General features: G+C 38.9%; 2 long non-coding RNA genes across 2 annotated transcripts in view; both read left to right on the top strand.

Moving 5' to 3' along the window:
* Positions 1 to 26,170, top strand: part of LOC123328493 — a 270,416-nt gene that overhangs the window by 163,244 nt on the left and 81,002 nt on the right. The window lies entirely within an intron of this gene.
* On the top strand, positions 14,238 to 15,742 carry LOC123328495. Its single transcript, XR_006543356.1, has 3 exons — positions 14,238 to 14,375; positions 15,102 to 15,210; positions 15,688 to 15,742. It is a non-coding gene; the product is annotated as an uncharacterized LOC123328495 (long non-coding RNA).

Raw genomic sequence — 26,170 nt, 5'->3', positions numbered from 1 at the left:
AGAATTAGGTCTTCTAAACTGGTGTGATAGATGGAAATATTTTTCTCTCCTGAAAGAATACATAAGGTGCTGTTTTCCCTGGCAAGACCATGGAAACTTGAAATGTGCTATTTTTTCTTAGCAAGCAACCAGCTCCACACATCTATCATTATTCAGCTTCAAACTAAAAAGTCTTATTCTGAATATCAATTCCTATAAACTATGTAGCTCTCAATTACGGAATCTGAAACTGCTAGTTCCATGGTGATAAAGGAACATGCTGTTTGAAAGACCACAATTTGGCTGCAAGTGATCAATATACTATTTGGAAAGAAAGCTAGATGTGCAGTGTGATTTAGAAATGCTGAGAGGATCGCTCCAAAGCCTTTGACACAAATCTTAAGTCAGGTTGTTCTTTGTCCATTTTCTTTAGGCCCTGTTTTTTCATTTTCAGAGACACCAGAAATTTTTTTCAAATAGACAAAATAAGCTTTTTCTGGAATTTACAGGAAAAAGGGCAATAATTTGTAGCTAAGTATAGCTCTACTTTTTTCCTCCCATGATGCTTGCTAACATTGTATATCCTGATATGAAGAGAGTTAAAGGAAGAATTTGAACTTCTTCTAGGCCAGAATCACACACATGCTCTGGATGTAAGTAACATTTGTCAAATCTGAGTTTTAGAAAGTTTGCGTAGCATTTAACTCATTGTTTTAACCCAAATTTAATCCAATTCCTGTTGACTGAATACCCAGGGTTACTGTTGAAATACGAATATGCAACATATATCCTTTCAACACTCCCAGATTTTTCCTATTTTTATGTCTGAGAATTTGAAAGCTCAGAGAAGTTAAATAAAATACTCTAGGTAACATAAATAAAAAAGTACCAGAGCCAGGCTTTGAACCTGGTTTCGATCTTTTTAAGGTCTACTGCAGGGCCTACCACTTGCTGTCAAGACACACGAGGCACAGTGAGTGCTTCGTTCGAGCTGACCATCTATTACATATTCTACGTGCATCCCATTTTCTGAAGCTTGTTAAATTGCCCAAGGATGGGCGTTATGCTGTTTCCTTCAATGTAAATTTCACCAGTTTTGCCAAAGCCATGGAGGCAAGGTGACTTTAATGGCATATTCGTTAAAGTAGATTCTCATCTGGACGGTTGTATTATTTCTTTGTGATGCTTGCCTGATCTGGAAAGAAGGCATATTATGTTGACTGAAGGAGATGAGATGACAAAAATAGTATGAGGGAAGTGGAGATAGGCCAGGGAGAGCAGAAAACGGAGAGAAAAGGAAGTCCTCACTGGATACCTTTATAGATAGAGAATTTTCTGGGCTCCTAAAGCAATAGGAATGGAATGAGGAGTTTTGGACAGAAACATTGTTTTTGGGGTTTTCCCCTTAATTAAGGCCATGTGACCGGCTAACTAAATAATAGGGTCAAGGAGAAAAGAAAAGCAACATAGTAAAATCTCTTATAATTTTAGGTTGTTTTGCAATTTTTCAGCACACCACAGTAGAAGGTAACAGAGTTTCTTTGCACAATGAAAGTTAGCCTCAGAAATTTCTACACATTTTAGGGAAGAGGACTCCTTATTTTGGTCAAAGCTAGCACAGCCACTGCTTTTGTATGTGTTCCCTAAACCTTCCCGATAGTGTGCCATGAGCCCGCATCCCAGCCCCTTCACCTGCGTGCATTTTATTGAGAATGGGCAAGCACGCTTGGCTGGGCTTCCTGCTTGAAGTTCCTTGGCTGTAACTTAATATTCCTAACTGAAGCTTGGTTTGGGCTTCTGAACTGTGGGAGGTATTGGTTGTTCCTTCCCAAGTTCTGCTGCAGACGTTTTCAACTCTCCTTGGAACACGAGAGGTGTGGAAAGAGTTGGTGAGCCGTGAGGCAGCCTGCTGTCTGGTGGGCCACAAGATTCCCCGTCACCAAGGCTCCATTTACTCTTTTTTGAGTGTGTTGATCATTCTTAGGGAATAGGAGTTATGTTTTCAGTGGAATTTAGTTTGCGGGAACAGAGGTCTGGAGTTCACCCCTCTTCAGAGGCGGGGAAGGGAAAGCATCTGTCTCTTGTGGAGTTGGAGCGCCCTCTGCTGCCTTAGAGAAAAAGGTGCATGTGCAGCATGGCTCTTGCCAGCTCTTTCCTCCAGGTATAAGAAAACCTCAAAAATGCTCCGTTTGAAAAACCAGCTGCTCTCCGCCCATCACTAAGCATCTGGTTTCACTCTGCAGTGGGAGCTTTGGTTTTTTCAAGGAAATCTCATTGAGGCGGAGTATGTGACAGACCAGAACCCATGTGGAAGGTAGCTTTTCCTTGGTCACGAAATGTGACATAAGGAACCGTTTCAGAATGATGGGTATGGCTTATTTTTCATGTGTGTAAGTGCCACCATGAAATATGTGTTTATCTTGTGTGTGTGCTCAGTCTTTTCATATATGTCTGGGAAACCTGAATTTTGTTATTCCAGGTCTGGAGGTTTCTGTATATTTTCCTTTCTGATGTGTTTTTGCATTTAAAATCAGCATTGAAGACTGTTCTTTGTGGCAAATGCAAGTACTTTTAAAAACCATTTCTCAATTTACTTTCTAATGTATTTTATCATTATGCAGTGAAGTATCTTACTTTTGTATAGTCGCATAGTTTTCAAGCACTTTCTCATAATCTCAGTTAGGCATCGCAGCAGTTCTATGATAGAGGCTACATTGATCCTATTTTAAGGGTAGAGAACCAACTCTAAGGTCATAGCTGGTCACACAAGTGGTATCAAAGGTGAGAACTGTCAGCTATTGTGCTGAGCTCCAGGGTAAGAGTCACACTGAACAGTTATTTAATACTTACCATTTGTCAGCACGATAATTGTATTTTTTAAAAATGCATTGCTCACTTATTTTTCATGTCAACTCAAAAGGTAGATATTATTTTTTAAATTAATTTATTTTTTATTGAAGGATAATTGCTTTACAGAATTGTGCTGTTTTCTGTCAAACCTCAACATGCATCAGCCATAGGTATACATATATCCCCTCCCTTTTGAAACTATAGCTGCTATTTTATAGCTACAGAAACAGAGGCTTTGAGAAGTTACTAATAATTAGTCAAATAGGCAGTAAGTTAACATGCTGGGTTTCAAACCCTGTTCCATCTGGCGGGCCTGTGGACAGGGATTTCTGTAGAGAGAAATGAAACAGAATCCCCGGCCTCAAGCAACTTAGAGTAGTTGTGTGTGTGTGGTGGGGTGGGGGGGGGGAGGTGGGGGGGATAAAATATACATAATATAAAACTTTATCATTTTAACCATTTTTAGGTGTAAAGTTCAGTGGCATTAAGTACATTCACATTGTTAAGCAGCCATCACTATCGTCCATCTCCAGAACTTTTTCTTCTTCTCAAACTGAAACTCTCTACCCATTCAACAGTAACACTTGTTTCCCCTCTCCTCCAGCCCTTGACAACCATTATTTTATTTTCTTATTTCTATGAATTAGAGAATTCTAGGTACATAGTGAAATTGTTCCATCTTTGTCTTTTTGTGTCTAGATTATTTCACTTAGCATGATGTCTTCAGAGTTCATTCATGAGATAGCATGGGTTAGAATTTCATTCATTTTTAAGATTGAATGATATTCCTTTGTATGACTATACCACATTTTATTTATCTGTCCATCCCTTGGACATTTGGAATGTTTCCACCTTTTGTCTATTGTGAATAGTGCTGCTCTGATGCAATTATCTGTTCAAGTTACTGCTTTAAGTTATTTTAGGTATATACCCAGAAGAATGGTGGTGAATCATATAGTCACTATATTTTAATTTTTTGAGGACTCACCCCTCTGTTTTTTTTTCTTTTTTTGCAGTGATGATGCCATTTAGCATGCCCAAACACAGCAAAGAACAAGGGCTCTAATTTCTCCACATTTTTGTCAACAATAGTTACTTCCTCCCTCCCTCCCTCCCTTCTTAATAGGCTAATGCATATAAGGTATCTCCTGGGGGCTTTGATTTACATTTCCTTGATGATTAGTGAAGTTCATCATCCTTCCTGGTGCTTGCTGGCCTTCTATATATCTTCTTTGGATAAACATCTATTCAAGTCCTTTGACTGGTTCTTAATTGAGCTTTCTTTTGTTGTTGCTGAGTTGTATGAGTTCTTTATATATTCTGAATATTAATCCTTTATCAGATATGACTTGCAATTATTTTCTCTTTTACTCTGTTGATAGTATCCTTTGATGCACTTTTTTTTTTAAGTCTAATTTATCTGGTTTTTTTTTTTTTTTTTCATTGCCTGTGCTTTGGTGTCATATCGAAGAATTAACTTCCAAACCCAATGTCATAAAACTTTTCCGTATATTTTTCTAAGACTTTTATAGTGTTAGTTCTTACATTTAGGCATTTGATCTATGTTAATTTTTGTGTATAGTGGAACATAAGGATCCAACTTCATTTTTTTTTTTCATGTAGATATCCAGTTTTGCTAATACTGTTGGTTGAAAAGACTGTCCTTTCCCCATTGAATGGTCTTGGCACGCTTGCTGAAAATCATTTGACCATATATGTGATGGTTTATTTCTAAGTTCTGTATTCGGTTTATTGGGCTATATGTCTACTTTTATGCTAGTACTATACTTTATGGATTACTATAGCTCTGTTTGAAGCTTTGAAATCTGGAAGTGTGCAAGCTCCAGCTTTGTTCATTTTCAAAATTGTTTTGCCTGTTTGAGGTCCCTTGAGATTCCATGAGTTTTAGGTTGGATTTTCCTATTTCTTCAAAAAATGTCACTGGGATTCTGATAGATTGTGTTGACTCTATAGATATATTTGAGTAGATATATTTGAGTAGGATTGGCTTCATAATACTATCTTTCAATTCATGAACACAGTTGTATTTCTTGATGTCTTTTTAAATTTCATTCAGTGTTATATATAAATTTTTTTCAGTATACAAGTCTTTTGTTCCTTTGGTTAAGTTATTCCTAAGTATTTTGCTCTTTTAGATGCCACTATAAATGGGATTGTTTTCTTAATTCTCTTTCTGGATTGTTCATTGTTAGTGTATAGAAATGCAACTGGTTTTTGCATGTTGCTTTTGTATCCTTCAACTAGTGTGCAGTTTTAACTTGAGCCTACATGTTTGAACTCCATGTCCCATGTACTTCCTACTATTTCACAGTAGTCAACATGTGAAAAAATGACTATTAATCTCTATTACACAAATTTGTTCTTATAGAATGTCAATTTTTACCAAAATTTGTTCTGCCTTGAATTTTTCCATGGAGTCCAAACATTCTGTCAGTAATTTAATTAATGAGAAACAAAATTAATCTAATGTTCCTTGTCTATATGTATTGTGCACATAGCTGATAATCTGAATGATAAAGTTTTAATTTCCAAATATACAAGTAGGTTTGATATTACATTGAAAGAAAGAAAGATAGCGCTAAGTCGTGTCCAACGCGTGTAGCCTGCTAGGTTTCTCTGTCCATGTGGTTCCCCAGGCAAGAATACTGGAGTGGGTTGCCGTTTCCTTTACCAGGGGATCTTCCTGACCCAGGAACTGAACCCAGGTTTCCTGCATTATAGGCAGATTCTTTACAGACTGAGCTACATGGGAAGCCCAATATTACATTGACACAGCTGTGATTCTCAAAGCTGTTTTGATCTGCACAAGAAAAACTGAAAGCTAAAATATGTATGTATTCATTGCATTCAGTCGTCCTAACAGTTGACCTCTAACTTTCCATCTCAGGTGGGTTTGGATAATATAGTTTATCCTATTCGATTGCCTATTCAGCTAAGTAATAGCCTTAGTACTGGTTCTAAAAATAGACTACTTAATAGTTTGACTAACACCTGGCAAGGATAACACAGAAAGAAAACCATAAACCAATTTGTGTCTAAAGATGCCAAAATATGAAATACAGTGTTATCAAATTCTGATTATTTTAAATAAAACACTATACCAAGTACAGTTTAGTAAATTTAAGAATATGATCTATGGTCATGATTCATCACATATATAGGATAAAAACTTGTGAAAATCCTACAGTAAATGCAGAAGAGGCATTTATAGATGCCACATATATTCTTGAATCAAAATATATATTCAGTAAGCTAGAGATACAGTGCCTCTTTTACACAGTTAAAGAAATAAGTGTTTAAAACTAACAGCCAGTATCCATTTAGTAGAAAAATTATAAGGATGCTTTTTGTCACCTCCATTATCCTTCATAATTCTGGAAGTTCTAATCAATGCATAAGAATACTGAAACCAGTACTAATACTCCTACTAATAAGTGTATTTAAATAAAAGGAGATAAACAGAGCATATGCAAGCAATAATTTTGTTGATCTGGAAACTGAAAGTGAATCAATTGTAAAACTATTAGAAAGTAATAGTGAGTTAAATAGCATGGCCAGTCATCAATTTAATGTAAAGCATGCATATTTTCTGTATACTATGAGTAACAATTAGAAATGGATAAACATTTTAATCACAGTAGCAGTCCCAAACTTGATCATTTTCTCACTGAGTCATAAGCATAAGTTGGTTTTTGTACTTTCTATTCTATCCCATTTTGTGATGTTTGAGCCAGAGTGAAAATACCTGTAATTGTTATAACCTTATCATATATTTTAATATCTGGCAGGGGAAGGCCCCCATGCTCCCATACATACTTTTAAATTATTTAGAGATTTCTTTGCAATTTTAGCCAATGATGTTTGGTTTGTTCTTCAAATTGAATTTTAAAGTCACATAGTTAGGCTTTTTAAAAAGCATCCTGTTGGGTTTTTTTGGAAATAATTATATAGGTAATTGAAGTGGAATGACGTAGACCTCAGCTGGTTTAGTTTCTCTCACTGTACATGTAAGGGAAAGGGGCTTGCGACTCCAGATATAGGGTCCTTCAGTGGCATGGCGGTCATTGATTGCTGTACACATGTTACATGAGTCTGTAAGAGACAGATGTGAAATGAGGCTTGTCCTCTATAAGCCAGGTAGAAATAGTTCTGATATTCAGGAAGGCTGGATTCAGGAAAGCCTGACACAATTGAATGCTCTAAGAGAGCCCCTCCAGTGTTTTATAGCACTATTCAAATCAGCTGAAGCTTTGTATTATATTTGAATGAAAAGTCATGGTAATTGGAGGGGTGGAGAAACTGAAATCATGAGCGTGTGCATTCATTCTGAGGTTATAGGGACTTAGCTTATGGGAATATTATATTTTTGGCCTTCTCGGAGGTCCTCTTGGACTTCTCTTTACAAGACAAAGCAAGTACGACATTGAAAAATATCATTTTACACCTGTCACTTTTGGTCCCCAGAAGATTGTTAACAGCATGACAGTGATATTGTAGCACAACAGTGGAGTAACAGTGGCAGTGACAGCCACGGCGACTAGCACGATATGGTGACATCTTAATCCCTGCTTATGAACAGGACTCCTAGAAACTCATGTATTTAATTATCTTTGTACTCAGATCTGGAATGGTCAGAGGCAAATATGGGCCTTCTTTTTCCAGATGGTAAAATACGAGTTTGTGAGAAGTGAGAAAGTCTCTGAGATCTCAGGGGCCACCTGGAGCAGCTTCCACAGCTGCGTTTTCTTAGGCAACATCATCCTTCCAAAGATGATAATTGCTGGTGGCTGCATCCTCCTGTGCTCCTTGTACTTCAGTGAAAACATGAAAGATGAAATAAAATATATTCCTGTATTGGAATATGTGCTAATGAAGGAAGGAAGACTTGTGCATGAAAAATGAGGTCTACAGATGTTTTTCTTGCATCTGATTAATTGTTAGGGAGGGACCCTGGTCACTTTAAAATTTAAAACATGATCTTAGCTATTGCAACTAGTGCTTCAGTGAACATTGGCGTACATGTTTGAATTATGGTTTTCTCAGGGTATATGCCCAGTAGTGGGATTGCTAGGGCATATGGTAGTTCTAGTTTTAGTTTCTTAAGGAACCTCCATACTGTTCTCCATAGTGGCCAGGACATGGAAGCAACTTAAATGTCCGACAGATGCATGGACAAAGAAGATGAAGATTCAATGGACTATTACTCAGCCATAAAAAGAAATGATAATGGGTCATTTGTAGAGATGTGGATGGACCTAGAGTCTGTGTTAGAGCATAAAGTAATTCAGAAAGAAAAAACCAAATGTCATATATTAATGCATGTATGTGGAACCTAGAGAAATGATACAGATGGACCTGTTTGTAGGGCAGAAATAGAGACACAGATGTAGAGAATGAACATGTGGACACGGAGTGGGAAAGGACAGGGTGGGACAAATTGGGGGATTAGGATTGACAACTTGGGGCTTCCCAGGTGCTGCTATTAGTGAAGAATCAGCCTGCACTGCAGATGATGCAGGAGACACAGGTTTGATCTCTGGGTTGATAAGATCCCCTGGAGTAGGAAATGGCAACCCACTCCAGTATTCTTGCCTGGGAAATTCCATGGGCAGAGGAGCCTGGTGGGCTACAGCCCACAGGGTTACAAAGAGTCGGACACGACTTAGTGACTGAGCGCACGCATGGGATCGACACATACACACTCTATGTGTAAGGCAGAGAGCTAGTGGGAGCCTGCTGTGTAGCACAGGGGCTCAGCTCAGTGCTCTGTGGTGACCTTGGTGGGTGGGACTGGGGGGGATAGGAGGGAGAGACTCAAGAGGGAGGTGATATATGTATGCATATAGCTGATTCACTTCATTGTACAGCAGAAATTAATACAACATTGTAAAGCAGCTATACTCCAATAAAAATGAGTTAACAAAACATGATCTTATTGTGCTATCAGAGTTGAGAACCACTCATCTCTAAGGGGTTGCTTGATGATAATTCTATCAAATTCCCAAGAATTTAGATTATGTAATAAATAGCATAAATACATATCAGCTGGTGTTTTCTTCGTTGATATAAAGAGGTATTTCATTTGGATAAATCTGTTAAGATACGAAGTTATGGTTCTGAATATAAACTATAATGTTTTTCATGAACTACTTTTCCAGGTTCATGATTTTCCAAGTTTAGTATTTTGTGTGTTCATCCCATGGCTCAGGCAATCAGAGCACACACAGCATTTTACCTAGTTTTCCATCAGAATTGGGAGAAGTGGGCACATAGTTCTAGGTACCAAGAAAGGATCATCTCTTCTTTGGAGTGAAAGAAGCCATAAGAAAGACAACTCTCAGTAAACCCAGTCTGAGCATTAATTATAAAGTTCATTATATAGCTGCAGGTCTGGGTTAAAGTAGGGGCTACATTGTAAGGCAGAACTCAGGAAAGTGAGCCTCAGTACTGTTATCACACTACGATACGCAGAAGAGAATTCCCCTGTTTTACTTTCTGGAATCCATTTTATAAAATCCCTGTTAGAACACCTGAAGTTGTGAATCCATAAAACAGTCAAGATGGGAGATTGGGTATGCAGTTCATACCCTCCAGAAGTATGTGGGAGGAAACAGAGAATAAAGGGACTTACACCAGGGTTCCCAGAACAGTGTAGCATATTTGGGATTAGACCAGAGCTCTTTACTCCCACTTTGTTATACCTGGTCCAGTGGATTTGTGTTCTGTCTTGCAAGCCTTGCTGTGCTTGAATGAATACAGGCTGTCATCCATGTCTCCACTGCTTTTCCTTCCACTCCCTCCTTCTTCCCTATCAGCACTTTGCCATCCTTAGAGGCTTTTCCATAGAGATGGGGCTTCTAGACTTGATCAGGTCAGGTTGGGAGTCGAGTGTCTTTCAGAATTGCAGTGATCCATAATGTTTAGGCCAAAACAGTTTATAAATACTACTAGAAGCCATGGACAGTGAGAATATGTCTTCAAAAGTGTTTTGTTTTTAATTCTAATAGATTTTGCTGCTGCTGCTAAGTCGCTTCACTCGTGTCCGACTCTGTGCGACCCCATCGACAGCAGCCCACCAGGATCCCCCATCCCTGGGATTCTCCAGGCAAGAACACCGGAGTAGGTTGCCATTTCCCTCTCCAATAGATTATACAGAGTGCTTTGTGTGTGTGTGTGTGTGTGTGTTACAGAACTAAAATAAATGATAGGAGTAGAGTAGCTCTAAAAAGACTATTGCATTTAAGTGAACAAGTCAGTAGATTCTAGGATGCTTCCTAGCAAGCTGTTGTTCTCAGCAGAAAGAGACAAGTCCAAACATTATCCAGCAGTGGTGTTCTTTCTCTTCCTACTTCACAATGTCCTTATAGAACACCTCTGAAGGAAGTGAGACATGCCCTGGTTGGAACTTGACTTTAGAGAAGTGAATGTGAGTCTATGAGGAGCTGGGAGCATTAGGGAATTTTTATCAGCCCAATCCTAGGAGGTTTCCTATATACTCTAGTTCAGCAAATAATTTGTGAATTTAGAACTAGGTTGTGCCTCAAGTTGACAGGCTTTCTTTCAAATATAAAAAGGCTGCTTACTCCTTGACCTAAGAGAGTAGGTCATTGTAGTAGTGTTTTTAAAATCAGGATTCTATCCTGACACCTCCCGTGATTGGATATATGTACAGTTTATTACATTTTTAATGATACATTTACTAATGTGCTTATCAAGATTAGGAGGTGCTGAAGGCCCTGAAGTAGAGTCAAGTCAAATGGCTTATGCACACAAGGAACTTATATTTGCCCATCACAACCCATCACATAATACATTGATCACAGCTTATCTGAAGGCAGCCATTGATTTAACTTTGCATTTTATTGATATATTGACATAACTCATATTTGTTTAGTCCTTTGTAGTTAATAAAGGATATTTAAGCAAATTTTCTCATTTGATCTTGACAAGATTTCTATTGAGTTAAATATTGACTCTTAGAGATAAGAAAAATGAAAGCCATGAACATCCCAACTTGCCTGAGTACACAGAGTTGGTGAATAAGACCATGATGGTGCAAAATCAAATTCAGCTTTTGATTCCAAATCCAATGTTTTTTCCCACCATACCTAAGCTGCAAGCCATGTTATTTGCAGGTGTTGAGAGGATGACCTTCCTCCTGTGGCTCTGGAGGAATAAATTGTCTGAGGCTCCGGCCCTCTCAGGTGTTCCGTGTTCACCTCCCAATTTTGCAACCAACGTTTGGTTTGAGAGCATCGTGACAGCGGCATGGCGGATGGGGCAAAACTCCGCCTCTGAAGACCTGGAGTTTAGACCTGACAGTCAATGCACTTCATTCCTTCACCCTTTCCTTTATGTTAGAGTGTGTAGCTAGGTGAGAAAATACTTTATTTTTAAGTGGTATTTATTTATTTAGCTGTGCTGGGTCTTTGTTGCTGTGCCTGGACTTTCTCTAGTTGCAGTGAGTGGGGGCTACGCTGGTTGTGGTGTGCAGGCTTCTCATTGTAGCAGCTTCTCATTGCAGAGCACAGACTCAGGAGTTGCCGCACATGGGCTAGTTGCTCCCAGGCATGTGGGATCTTCCTGGACCAGGAATCAAACCCATGTCCCCTGCATTGGCAGGCAGATTCTTAACCACTGGACCACCAGGGAAGTCCCTGGAAAATACTTTAGATTAGCAGTAAACTATAGCTCCCTAGGTCAAATACAGCCCATTTTTAATACATAAAATTTTATTGTGACATAGCCTTGCCCACTGGAGAAGGAAATGGCAACCCACTCCAGTGTTCTTGCCTGGAGAATCCCAGGGATGGGGGAGCCTGGTGGGCTGCCGTCTATGGGGTTGCACAGAGTTGGACACGACTGAAGCGACTTAGCAGCAGCAGCAGCAGCAGCCTTGCCCACATGCTCATGTTGTGTTCAGTGGCTCCACTCACACTGCAGTGACAGAACTAAGTTGCTACAAAGGAGAGTGTGTGCCCTGCAAAGCCCTTTACTAAGAAAGTTTGTTGACACCTGTTTTAGATCTTCTCTGTTTTACTTTTCATTTTCCATAACCTTATTTTATTTGCCAATGGAAGAATAAGCATTTTCTTAAAGAAGACTTATGAAATACATCTTTAGCTAATGAGGGGGCTTCTGTTTTAGTCTGTAATGATTTTGCTGTCATTGCAGACTGTCTCTGGAGAAACCCTCTTTCTCATTGCAGGGCCTAAGAAAGGTGTTTTCTAGGTTTATATCACATTTCCACAAATACAGGTTCAATTAAAGCACCTTTCCTTTTAATTTCCCCCACTCTTTATTGTCATTCAGCCTTGGGTTGAGACAGTGAGATTGGTAAGAGGTGCCCCCTGGAGACCTCCAGCAAATGCTGTTTCACGAAGTAGTGGTTCCCCAATGTGTGTCTCATAGAAAACCAAACAATACAAATAATGCGTCTATTGTGCCTTCCCTATGGCTAGTCTCAAGGGGTTGAGACTGTCATCATAAAACACAACAAAGCTGCTATAGAAATGGACAGGCAGAGGAGATAGTAGTCTGACGGCCTCAGAAACTCAAGGAAACTTCCTCTGAACTGACAGCTCAACGCTGCAGGATTTTTTTTTAGTTACTCACTGAAATGTGAAGATCCCTGGTGTCAATGGTAGTTGCAGAATATCTTTGCTATGATTATGTGTAAATCACTGACTAGATTATCAAGAGATTATACTTGTAATCCTTAAAATATTAACTAAAAAACAGGATGATTTTTAAAACTCTGAGTCTGTTTGAAAACTGTTAACTGGCAACATGATGTTATTTCTTCCATTGACTTGCTTGATTTCTTCTAATGTCTAATATGAATTAAATACTCAAGTTAGGGAAACAAATCCAAGGTTAGACTTGTTGAAATTCATTGTGGTACAAGCTCCCCAGTTGCCTAGGTTATCCTATTTTAAGCAAATAATTTCTTGATTTTTACTTATTTAGGGACATTTCTTCACTTAATCATATCACATACCTCCTCTTCCCTCTCAAAGTTTGTTAAATTTAGTTTCTCAACACTTAAAGCAAAGGCGCATTTACATAACCTGTTTGATCCTTAGCATTCCTGTTTCTAGAACTGAGTAGACGTTATGTAGAAAGAAGCCAGACTACAAGAAAAATTATTTTTATAGAACTTACTGCAAAACTATGCAAGAGAAAAAAAAATCTTCCTTATTTACATTTATGCCTTCAACTCATTGATATTTTGGTGTCCTCAGTACTTACATTATATGATCCAGAAAAAAAAAACTAAGAACCAACTAACACAGTTTTTTTATAAGTTAAGTAATATTAGGACTGAGAAATAGCTAAGTATTGATGATTAGAGCCAAAAGATGAGTAATATATCTTCAGGAGAACCCTGTAGCATTGCAGAGGTTTGGGAATATATATATATATATATATGTATGTATGTGTGTGTGTGTATATATATATGTATATTTTTTTTTTTTTTTTGCATTGGGTACAAATGAAGCAAAATTATTTTGATTAGAAGAAATACCTAAGCTTGGTAAGACTGCTGGAGACTATTAGAATGTTAATTATAATGTTAATTTAAGAATGTTTTTGAAAGGAGTAAAAAAAGAGTATCTCTGTGCTGGGTTAATTCACTGGCCAGAGGAAATTTTCCCTTTACCTAAACACCAAGTCCTACAGCTGAATGTTTAGATCATGTCTGATCTCTGGCTTGTTGATCTCCTAGCCAATCAATCATATGGAAAAAAAGCTGTCAGATAGCCGTGCCCTGGTTTGCTGCCTTCCGAAATGTATTCCCCAGTTGGCTGACATCACTGCCACCTAATGAAAATCCCACACTTGAGTGGGACTCTCTGTCTGGGCTTTGAAAATCAAGGAAAGTGTGCGGGGACAGACACCCTACCTCCACCCGAGTCAGAGGGTCTCTTAGGAACAGCCAGATAAGATGCTTATTTCAGAGTACATTATTATGCATTTATTCTACAACCCCAAGAGTTGCTATCCCCAGAATGCAATTAATCCCCCTGTCTGTATAGCCCAGGAAGTTCATGTAACTCATGCAGGCTACAGCTGCTAACAATAGGACCTGTTGCTATATTGAGCTCTTGCAACATTAAAATAACAATCTATTTAAAATCCTCAGCATAATTTTCCATAAATCTAATACATGCATTCTTTTTTATTGAGGAGTAATATCAGAAATTAAACCTTGTAAGTATTCAAAAGCAATTACAAAATGAGGAGATTATGGTGGCAATATTGTAAATGGGAACTCACTTAAATGTCAGAGTACTTGCCATAAAAATGGCAATAATGATGCTAAACACAATACACTCAGTTTTCAAATATTAATTCCTTTATTTTTTTTCTCTTATTAGACATGATGAAGCTCAAACAACCATCATCAAACTGATTGTGGAAATAATAATATCATCACCATCATCTGCTCATGAAACACGAATGGCTCTGTCATTCTGTCCGACGAGTACTTACTAACTAGAATTAGATATAAATCCCTAGAGGTAAAATGACAGGGCATTACAAGGCTCAGAGCTCAGAGTGTAGTTGTAAATCTGCATGCTAATAAGGCTGACTTTTAAAGATAACGATCATAGCAAAAATGGCAGTAAACAGAGAATTAGTTTAAAGAGTGTTACTATTTGCTGTTTTCAGCTTTGGAATGTTTGTTGTTGCTGTTTGGAATTTACTTCTAGTCAGCTTGTTGATCCAGTTCAGTATCATTTGAGAACAAGCTATATGCCTTCCCCTGCTTTCCTTCCCCTATGAGCACTCATCAAACTCCAGCTGTATACAGGTATTGCGCTAAGCAGGAAGGGAGATATTAAGGGAGCATGTGGCATGGGCTTGGTCCTGTAGCAAGCTACAGTCAAGTTGGGGGAAAGAGGTATACACACCAACTAGAAAACTCAAAGTGGAAAAATCAGGGAAACTTGATTCTTCTATTGGACTTATCAAAGTACATTTCAGATGGGAAGAAAGCTATAAAAAAATGAATAAGTGAACTAAACACAGAGATTTCTCAGCCAGGTTAGCGAAAAGGAGAGTTACTGAGGAACTGACTCAGTGCTAGACCTTGGACAAGGTCTCTTGACTTGTGCATTACAAAGAACAAACCTTTGCAACAGCTGTAGGAGAAACACATGTGTCTCATTTGATGATGGAAATGAGGATGTTAAGAGCTCTATTCACTTTTTAGATCTCAGCCCAAGTATTCCCTCTTACTTCAGGGAGATTCTTCTAGCGGCTTTGTGCCATCCTATGGCTTTGTGTGCAAGTCTTCAGTGTAACACTCAGCACGGAGCATAGTACCCAGGTGCTTGACTGCCTCTCCTAAAGGTAGGAAATACCTTTACACCTCCAGTCCTAAATGCACCATCTTCTCTGTAACATGTGCTGGAGATGTGTTTGCTGAGTAGATGAACAATAACAAATTGCAGAACTGGGATTAATATTCAGTTCTTTAGAAATTCCAGTGCTAATGTTCTTTCCACATTCCCTGTGCTCCCTATGCAGAGGAAAAACTTTCTCAGAGAAGAAAAATATTTAAATTTCATTTTGCCATTCTGTTTTTTGTCATGAGGGGAGTTCATATTTTAGGAAAACAGCTGGGTACCTGCATGAGCCCACCAATGAGATAGTCCCTCAGGTGGTATGCATAAAAGTCAAGAGTATTCTTAGATCACTTCCAGTGAAAAACACTGAATCTTCTCTGAGTAAAATACCACCCCCACTTTTGCCTGATACACCTGCATTTGAGGTCTAAGTTTTCTGCATAATTACTCTGGTCTCTGCTTCATTTTGGGATTTTTCCAGGTGGCGCAGTGGTAAAGAATCTGTCTGCAGTGCAGGAGATGCAAGTTCGATCCCTGGGTCAGGAAGATGCCCTGGAGAAAGAAATAGCAACCTACTCCAGTTATTCTTGCTTGGACACTCCCATGGACAGAAGAGCACGGTGGGCTATGGGGTCACAAAGAGTTGGGCACGACTGAGCATGCACCCAGAGATGCTGCTTCATTTTAATCTTATCCTAGTGCCTATATAATCAATATTAAATTTATGTTGGGAAACCCAGGCAGACAAAGAATTGCAGAATTGTATCAAATAATCTTCCTTTATCACATGATCATGCTTGGGAGTGTGCAAAGGGGTTGATGGCTGCTTGATAAATATTTGTGTTTGTTCACCAAGCTCAAAATGGTAATGTCTGTCAGAGAGTTTCAGAATGGCTTCAGAAGCTGGTAATTTCATTCTAGACATACATATTACCAAAGAAAACATATCGTTAGAAATCTTTATCTTGTATGGGAAAGACCAGTTTTGTTCTTCTAAGAAAGCAAATACTAAAAGCATTTCTAATAGTTGCAGAGGGTCCTGGGAGGAAAGAAGCCTGATGAAGCTGGGGGCTGCTTTTCTTTTGAATAGGTGCACATGTTACCTTTCTGTGTGGGAGACTTCTGGCAGTGATCAAGGGATCTTACCCTATTAGGTATCTTATAAAGTGAAGTGTTAAAAGTAGAGTTTTGAATTGTAACCAATTAACTTTGTCCATTTCAGTATTCTACTGAACATCAAATAGTAGAAAATTAAAAAATAAGTTTATGTGTTAAAAAAGTTAGATCGCTACATATATCAGAAAGAAATAGACAAATTATGTGCTTTCTAATAAGCCCTACAGTTAACTCCACAAGAGTTAACAAGTCTTATGTGTCACCTACTTAACAGCAAAGCCAAAGAAAAACAGGTTTTTACTTCTTTTCTGTTGTTTTCTGTCTGCCTTTTTTTCCTTCCCTTCCTTGCTTCTTCGCTCCTTGTCTTTCTTCTTTCTTTATTTTGAACTGACTTGGAAGTTGGTAATTAAAGTAAGTGCTCAGGAGTGGCCTGTGCACCTCTAACTGTGGGCTCCAGAGAGTTTTAATTATTCATTAGATTTGTTGATGGGGCCATCTGATTGGGTGATTTGGTAAAGTCACATCACTTCTTTGGGAACAGCAGAACTTCTTCTCTGTCAACTGTACAGAGAAGATACAGAATCTTCCCTTGTACACAGGAAAGTAGGAAAACACGTCCCTGTCACCCACATCTCCTCCTTCCCCTCTGTTCAGTCTTTCCTTTTGTTCTTCTGATTTGATTTGCTTTCATAAGCAACAGTGTTTTCATTTCACTCTTCTGGTCAAAAAGGAAAGTTGGGCATTTGTACCTACAGGTTTTACTAGAACTTTAAACCAACATGTCTCAAAAAAGTCTCCCCATCCTGATCTGTCTAACCCATCTGCACAATTTCTGTTAACATTCTCACCTTTCATTACAAAGTCCATTCATCTAGCCTCCTGTCTTTCACAAACTCCTCAGGTCCAGGCACTGATGCCTCCACAATTCATTCACCACTGGTTCCTTTCTTTTTCCCATCTCCCAGAGATGCAGGGCTCACTGTGTCATTACTGAGCTATTGCAATGGCATTTGTTGGGATTTCTGTCTAGTAGTGCATTTTCTATACTATACAGTACATATTGATATCAGATTTATATTTGTGAAGCTTAGCCCTGGTCATATCACTATGAAGCCCCCAAAACATACCACTGTCAACCTGGTGTCTCCAGAGTAGAGTTCAAACATTTTTTTTTAGCATTCATGGTTGTGCTGAAGATTTGGGATACATATAGTGGTAACAGGGGGCTTCCCTGGTGGGTCAGTGGTGAAGAATCCACCTGCAATGCAGGAGAAACAGGAGATGCAAGTTCTCTCCTTGGGTTGAGAAGATCCCCTGGAGGAGGGCATGGCAGCCCACTCCAATATTCTTGCCTGGAGAATCCCGTGGACAGAGGACCCTGGTGGGTTACAGTCCATAGGATCACAAAGAGTTGGACGTGACTGAGCCGACTGAGTGTGCTTGCGCACGCATGCACGCACACACACACACATATACACACACACAGTGGTGACAAGTAGGTGAGTATAAAGCAGAGAGAAGTATAAATAATAATCCCTTACTTATAGTGTAAGATATTAATGTTTAGAATTGTTTGGAAGATTAAATAAGATAATTTATAACACAGGGCATGGTGCTGCTCATCTAAATCAAGCAACTATGTGTTAATTACTGTTGCTGTTGTCTTTCTTTCTTTAAGGATTGTTGGAGAAATGGTGAAGAGAGACTAGTTCTCCTTCTCTGGCTAGACAGCTTGGAAATTTGTGATAGCCCTTGAAATATAATAATTTTTAAGACAATTACATCAGCACATTGACTTAAAATCTTGGTTAGAAATTTGTTTATTAATTCTTTTCATTTCTAATTTATTTCAGAAGGAATATAAAAACAAAAATTAAGCAAATCCTTGCTTCAAAAATCCATGTTAGAGCCTCATAAATAGGAACTGTATTCTGTAATTTAAACTAGGCATTTTAATACAGTTTTTAAAATTACATAGCTGTATTATTCAAATGAGAAAAGTAGTTGATGTGCATTCAGATTAGTTCCTTTAATAATGCTTTTTAAAACTCTGTGGCTATTACTGACTCAGTAGTACAATGATAATTTGCAATGCCCCATTGGCTTCAATAAAAGGGCAAAGAAAATGGTTCAAGTTATCTTAGAGAGGCTAATATGAGGCAGTACAAAAAGTAAGATTTTTTTAACTCAAAAAATAAAAGGCACAAAGTGAAATATTTGTATTCTACCCACTTACATTCCCCAAGAGGTTCCAGCTTCCAGAATTCAAGTATAAACTGAATTTATAATAGGTGAGTTTAAGCTCCTGTTTATTCTTCAACTGAGTAGGTAAGGCTTGATTATGAGGGTTTTGAAGCTCCAGGAAAAGGCATGCAGCAAGAAGGCTCAAGCCCAAAGAGAAAATGGGAAAAATTAGGACTCATATCTCAGAAAGGGATGTTAGAGAGTTATTTTATCCAGAGGCTTTTTGACCCAGGAGGGGACAGTCCTAGATGTTTAGATCTAGTTTCATGTTCATGGAAAATGACTCACCAGAAAGTAACATTTCTGATGATGAAGATTAGACTTCTAAAGAATTATGACTTGTCCTGAGGTTGCCACTGAAGATGGTGTCATGACTGATGTCATTTCTCCACTGCCCCACAGGACCATAGGAGGGATATAGTTCTGGAGCCGTTAATTGCAAGAGCCTGTGAACTTTAGGAAAACCCCACGCTTGCTTTATGACGATGACATGGCAAATGGCAATAGACAACATGATAGCGGAGAACCTTTCTGCTCTCTCAAAACCCCGTTCACTCTCACTGTTCTCGGTGCCCTGTGTTTACACGTCTCTAGTATCCCCTTCACCCTTTGAAGGTGTCTATCTTTTCTGTAATTTATTTTTGGTTGCACCGGGTCTTCATTGCTGTGCGTGGGCTTTCTCTAGTTGTGGCAAGCGGGGGCTGGTCTTCACTGCAGTGCACGCACTTCTCATTGTGGTGGCTTCTCTTGTTGCCGAGCACAGGCTCTGCTTCCGTGGGCTTCAACAGTTGTAGCACAGGGACCTAGCGGTTGTGGCTCACAGGTTTACTTGCTCTGTGGCATGTGTAATCTTCCTGGACCAGAGATTGAATTGAATTGTGTCGGCAGATGGATTTTATCCACTGTACCACCAGGGAAGTCTAGGATGTCTGTTTTGATATGGTTTTCCTGATTGTCACTCTTCATCATTCCTTTTTTTATATCTTCTCAGAAGTAGAGATGACATATACTTCAGTACCTACTCAGAGGCCCAATCTGATACCACCATTATCCTGTTATCTAGAATTGTGTCTGATAGAGCTTTACTTAAGTTTCTATAAATATCATCCATTTGATATGCATGGTCTATTAACAGTACCTGGATTTGTACCAGGACTGGCTGGGAAAAGGTCAAAGTCAACTTAGACTTTTAGCTCCACAGTGACTCCTGCATTCTGTTGTTTGTATATGTCAACAGAAAGGATAGGTTCTTAAAATCCTTGACACTTATATATGGGGATTATGTTCCATGATTTGGAAAAACTGAATGTAAGCAACAATATCTAGCCTGAGTGGGTCCCTGATGCCCAGCAGGATTTTAATGCTAGATCCAGGTCACAGTCGTGCTCAGTTGCTCAGTGGTGTCTGACTCTTTGCTACTCCACGGACTGGGTTACAGGCTTCTCTGTTCATGTAATTTTTCAGGCAAGAATACTAGAGGGGTTGACATTTCCTCAAGTAGCTCCAATTACAGATAACCAAAATACATTCTAATGCATGTGTTAATACTCCTTTACTTAGAAACAATAGAAAATTAACTCCATATTTTGTTTGTTTCTTCAGGTTGTATTTTCTTTCTGTTTTGGTAGGATTTTAGGTTATAGATACAAAGAATTCATCCTTCAAAATTTATATACAGAAGAACACATCAGAGTTAGAGAAATTAGGTAAAGTCATTTTTGTCTCTAGCTGTAACTTTTGAGAGTACTTAGACAGTATATACCGTGGTGGTTAGAACAATGAGTAAAGCTAGCTATCTGGATTTGAATCCCAGAGCTACCTCGTATGATCTGGGGCAAGATCTTTGCTGAGGTTTAGATATCTTTTTTATTAAATGGAGATAATACTACTCATAGGGCCATTTTGAGATTTAAATAAGTTAATAGATATTAAGTACTTAAAATATTCCCTGGCACAGACTGAAAGCTCAATAAATATAATTTCCATGTAAACTTTTACTTGTTATAAGAGTTCATAAAGGCCAAATTACAAAATTCACAGATACAATTGAATTAGAACACACTTGAAATACAATCCTGTTCATCACAGCACATTTAGATATATCCTACAAGAAGAAATTTCAGACACATTTACTAGGTAAGTCCAGAGTGTTTTGAATGAGGGAAAACATAGAATGTTGGAAGGTCACAATTACCCTAGAAAAAAAAGCTTTACATTTAAAAAAATTATTTTTTTTAATTGAAGGATAATTGCTTTACAGAATTTTGTTGTTTTCTATCAAACCTCAACATGAATCAACCATAGGAATTCATATATCCCTTCCTTTTGAACCCTCCTCCCATCTCCCTCCACATCCCACCCCTCTAGGTTGATACAGAGCCCCGTTTGAGTTTCCTGAGACCTACAGCAAACTCACATTGGCTATCTATTTTACATATAGTAATGTAAGTTTCCATGTTACTCTATCCATACATCTCACCCTCTCCTCCCCTCTCCCCATGTTCATAAGTCTATTCTCTATGTCTGTTTCTCCATTGCTGCCCTACAAATAAATTTTTCAGTACCATTTTTCTAGATTCCATATATATGCATTAGTACACAGTATTTTTATCTTTCTGACTTATTTCACTCTGTATAATAGGCTCTAGGTTCATCCACCTCATTAAAACTGACTCAAATGCATTCCTTTTTATGGCTGAGTAATATTCCATTGTGTATATGTACCACAGCTTCTTTATCCATTCATCTGTCGATGGACATCTAGGTGGCTTCCATGTTCTGCTGCTGCTGCTAAGTAGCTTCAGTCGTGTCCGACTCTGTGCGACCCCATAGATGGCAGCCCACCAGGCTCCGCTGTCCCTGGGATTCTCCAGGCAAGAACACTGGAGTGGGTTGCCATTTCCTTCTTCTTCCATGTTCTAGCTATTGTAAATAGTGCTGCAGTGAACAATGGGATACATGTGTCTTTTTCAGTTTTGGTAAAGCCTCCATCAGCCTTCTCCTGGCCTTGGCCAAAGGGTGGGTGCCAGTGGCTTTGGTGACTCTAGATAACCTCGGGCCAATTGCACAGCCCCATGGCGGTGAGGACCTATTCGAATGTCTGCTTAATCAACTTGCGATGGTAATCACTGTGCCTATCTTGGTGACCGTGGGTGATGGGGAATCAGGGTTTGATTCCAGAGAGGGAGCCTGAGAAATGGCTACCACATCCGAGGAAGGCAGCAGGTGTGCAAATTACCCACTCCCGAAAGGGGGAGGTAGTGATAAAAAATAACAATACAGGATTCTTTCGAGAGCCTGTAATTGGAACTGCTGCTGCTGCTGCTGCTGCTGCTAAGGCGCTTCAGTCGTGTCCGACTCTGTGCGACCCCATAGAAGGCAGCCCACCAGGCTTCCTGTCCCTGGGATTCTCCAGGCAAGAACACTGGAGTAATTGGAACTAGTCCACTTTAAATTCTTTCACAAGGATCCATTGGAGAGTTACAAACAACAAGAACAAAAATAACTTTACATTTTAAGTGGATTAAAATATGCCAGATTTATACACTTGATTTTGCATTCCATGGTATTTATATTTCTGTCTCATAAAGGAAACTTATTGACTAGACAACCAAGCTTACCAGTAATTATCTTTTTCCCATTTCAATAGGAACCACCAGGGTGAGAATATTCTTAAAGTGGAAGATAATGAATCTTTTGGTCTTATTATGCCATTGCTTTTTCTTCTGCCTTTTTAAAAGATTTTAAACAAAAGAATATACTAAAACTTGAAAAATGATATGGGGTTTTACTATGAGGAGGAGGTATGGTAAATGAAAATGGCTGTATGGTATTGAAAATGGCTGTATATCTTACTTCTCCTTTTGAGATGTACATCTTGAATTTGATCTTTTCTTAATGGCTTGGATGACCGATAGATTGGGGTAGAAGTGGTGTTCTAGAATGTCTGAAGCTAAGTCAAACTGCTTTTAGAATGTTTATTTCTGGGGAAGCCAGCCTCTGTGTAAGATATCCCAGGGCCTTGAGATTGCCATGATGCAGGGAGGATCAATCTAGCCACATAGACAAGCAACATGGAGAAAGATATACAGATAGTCCTAACTGTTCCAGCACCCCACTCTAGGCATCAGACTTGTGAGTAAAGAAGCCATTGGAAACATTTCAGTGCCAGCAGACACAAAGTAGAAAAGAATCAACGAAACTTCAACAGGCTGAACCAAGACCACAGTTGAGCAGTCCCAACCAACTCCACCCATCCACGCCACCTTCACTGAGGCCCAGATATTATGCAGCAAAGGTGAGCCATTCCACACTGCACCCTACTCAAATTCCTGACCTAAAAAATTATGAGCATAATAAAGTGCTTATAGTTTTACTCCAGTACTTTTTGGAATGGTTGTTATGCAGCAATAGATATCTGGAACAAGGGATAACAAGGTTATATGATTAAAATTCCATGACCTCAGCCCAAAGTTGTTTAAGACTGGTCTTTTCTTTTCCCCATGCTCTGTAATTCTGCACCCCACCCCCACCACACCAAAAAAACAAACAAACAAACAAACAAAAAAAACCACAACACCTCAACAATTAGCAAAAATCTAATGGCTTGAAGCCATTTAAATCTCTTTGTTTCTCTCTGATCTTCTGCCAGTGACCACCATAGGCTATAGGACTTCCCTTTGCAAAACATCTATATCTTGTTTGAAATTAAAGACTAAAGTTTGCATCAAAATTATGCCTTGCTCTCACCATTTGAAGATCTACTTTCTCTCACCCAGTAAACCTGAAAATAAAGGCACTATTATTATGAACACAATGTGTAGGTTTTTAAATTTTAATGACAAATTTATAGCTCAACTGCATGCCAGGGGAGGAAAGAAGGCAGGTCCAGGGCCCCATGTAGCTCACCAGAGAGAGAGAGCCTGCTAAGTATGTGCGAGTAATACTTGAGCACACATGCCTGGAGAAATAGGTCTGTTGTAACTTTGACAATGGCATCTTCTGTTTCCAATTAAATGCTGGTTCATTTAGGGGGTACCATTCCCAAAGGAACAATCATTTTTGAGTCTAAAAATCTCTGAATAGTGTATTTTAACTCTCATCACTTTCTGTAAAACATCACGGAACTCTCATCACTTTCTGTAAAACATCACAGAATCTCGAGGTTAGAATTTATTTTACAAAGAAGAACATTCTGTTTTGTTGTGTTTGCCTACAAGAAGAGAAACAGTAAACACACATGGTCTTAAAGTGTTCACATGCTGCTTAAAACTCTAGCTTACTAGTAGTGAAGAAATGTAGTTTTCTGTCACCATAAAGCTTTTACGCAAATGTAGTCCTGTTTTTAAATGTTTCCTGAGAAGACCTCTCCCTTCTCTCCTTCCCCTCCTTTCCATCTTTTGATTGATAGCTAAGAATGGCCTTTATTGGATCCTGCAACTAATTTCATTTTTTTTTATACAAACACTATCATTCTTGGGGGATGGCCCTTATATGTTAATTGGGACTTGTGTTAAATATTTGCTTTAACATTCTTTTGAGATTCCTGGGGGGCTGACACGACTAGGAGTTTCCCAGTCAAGACTGTGATGTCTTGATGTCCTTTTTACCTTCTTCCTTGATAACAGAGGAAAGAATGATCTGCTTCTCTAAAAACTGTATAACGAGCTGGATTCACAAGTGCTTGTCATTGCTCATTCATTGTCCTATCCCTAGATGGTTCATGATTTCATTGTAGTCTGTCCACACTGTCTATTTATCCATTCCGTAATCTATATAATTATTATTTCTTAAGCAGTTAGTAAACTAGACAGTCTGGTAAGTGTTGAGGACACTAAAATAAACTAAGGCATGGTCTTCTCAGGGAGCAAAGATGAGCGTCATTGAGTTCACTTGAAATAAATATTGAGTCAATTAATTTACTAACTTTGCCTGTAGGTATAAAAACTCTTTCACCCATAAAACACCCAACTTATTAGCAAGGCTATCTTTCTCAGCAATTATTGTGTTTCCATAGTGATTTAAGTAAAATCTGTATTACCTTTGGCTTTTCAGATCACTGCATTGGCAGAAAGAGATAAGGCAGGGAACAAGAGACTGTGGAATAATATATTATCAACTGTAACCTCAATGCAAAATGTGTTCAGATTTCATCTAAATGTGACCAACTGTTAAGGATATTATGCATTTCTTGAGATGAGTAAAATCTGACTCTACATATATTGGCATGTGCTGTTAAAATGCATTTTCCTGTTGCATTATGGAAAGATTTGCATAGCTTAATATAACCACAATGAGGGTATCAATTTAAGTATCCAGTGAACCCTTCAACCTGTGGAGATTTTCTTCTCACAAATGAAAAGCTAAAACCGGTACTCACCTTGCTCCCAGAATAGAACCAAGGGGGACTCCAGATGGAACTGAAAAGGCATACAAATGCAAAATGGATAAAAAGAAATCCTTTCAATTTTTTACAGACATAGCCTATAATCAACCCATGGATTTCATTGCTAGTGAAAGAAAATCACTGAAACAAATAACTTTGTAGGGCCTCAGAATTTATATGAATAAAAATGACTTTTTCCAGATCTTCTAGTAGGATCAAAAAGCCCTGTGAGGAAGATAACAACAAAGATATCCTCATGCTTCTGGGCATGATGTGATGCTCCAAAGGGACTGGGAGCAAGACTTCCTACCCCAGCTGTGGCGCTCACAAAGGTCTTTGGTTCCCACGTGTTGCCCCACATGGGGAGCCTGATGATTCTGTTGAGGGAAGGAGCCTGAAGCACAGATTCCACTCATGGCTTTCTCCTTTTGAAAGCTGGGCCTGTTCTCTTTATAGGAAACACACCTGTTTTCCTTAACTCTCAGAGCTCCATACCCATCTGTTCAGTAACAAAGTAAGAGGTACTAGACATAACATGAAAAGACTCCTTGGGTTAGGTTTTCTTTTGTTCTTCTTCACCTAGAGTTTAACTGAATGACTGCTGAGACATTCTGCGGCCGCCCCCTCTCATGTCACCCCCTTGCACCGTGAATGTCACCCCTGCTTTCCTTGAGATGGCCATCTGCCCTCTTACATAGGTCAGACAGCTTGTGGTACTTGGGGGAAGAGGGCAGTTCATCTAAGAAGAAGTAGAGACGGTCACTGCCATCACTGACAGACCGTGAGAGTCAAAGGATTTTTTTTTGTTTTGTTTTAGATAAAGTAATACAAGGATGTGTATTTAATCTCATGGCAGTTTCACTGAGTGATATATGTGTGTGCACTCAGTCACTTAGTCTTGTCTGACTTTTTGTGACCCCTTGGACTGTAGCCCACCAGACTCCTCTATCCATGGGGTTCTCCAGGCAAGAATACCAGAGTGGGTAGCCGTTTCATCTTCAGGATCAAACCTGGGTCTCTTGCATTGCAGGCAGATTCTTTACCAACTGAGCCACCAGGGAAACCCACTGTTGCTCAATAAATGCTTGTAAATTGAATGACTTTATGAACAAATGAAAGTCATCAATCATCAAGGGGCCAAAGGTAGGCTAAGACGTGTGTTTAGATGCTAATAATCTTTGTGCCACGCTGTGTCATTTGGGGCAACATACTAATTTTT

The sequence above is a fragment of the Bubalus bubalis genome, chromosome 12 (assembly GCF_019923935.1).
Source record: "Bubalus bubalis isolate 160015118507 breed Murrah chromosome 12, NDDB_SH_1, whole genome shotgun sequence".
NCBI classification, from domain to species: Eukaryota; Metazoa; Chordata; class Mammalia; order Artiodactyla; family Bovidae; genus Bubalus; species Bubalus bubalis.
This window is presented reverse-complemented; position numbering and strand designations above follow the sequence as displayed.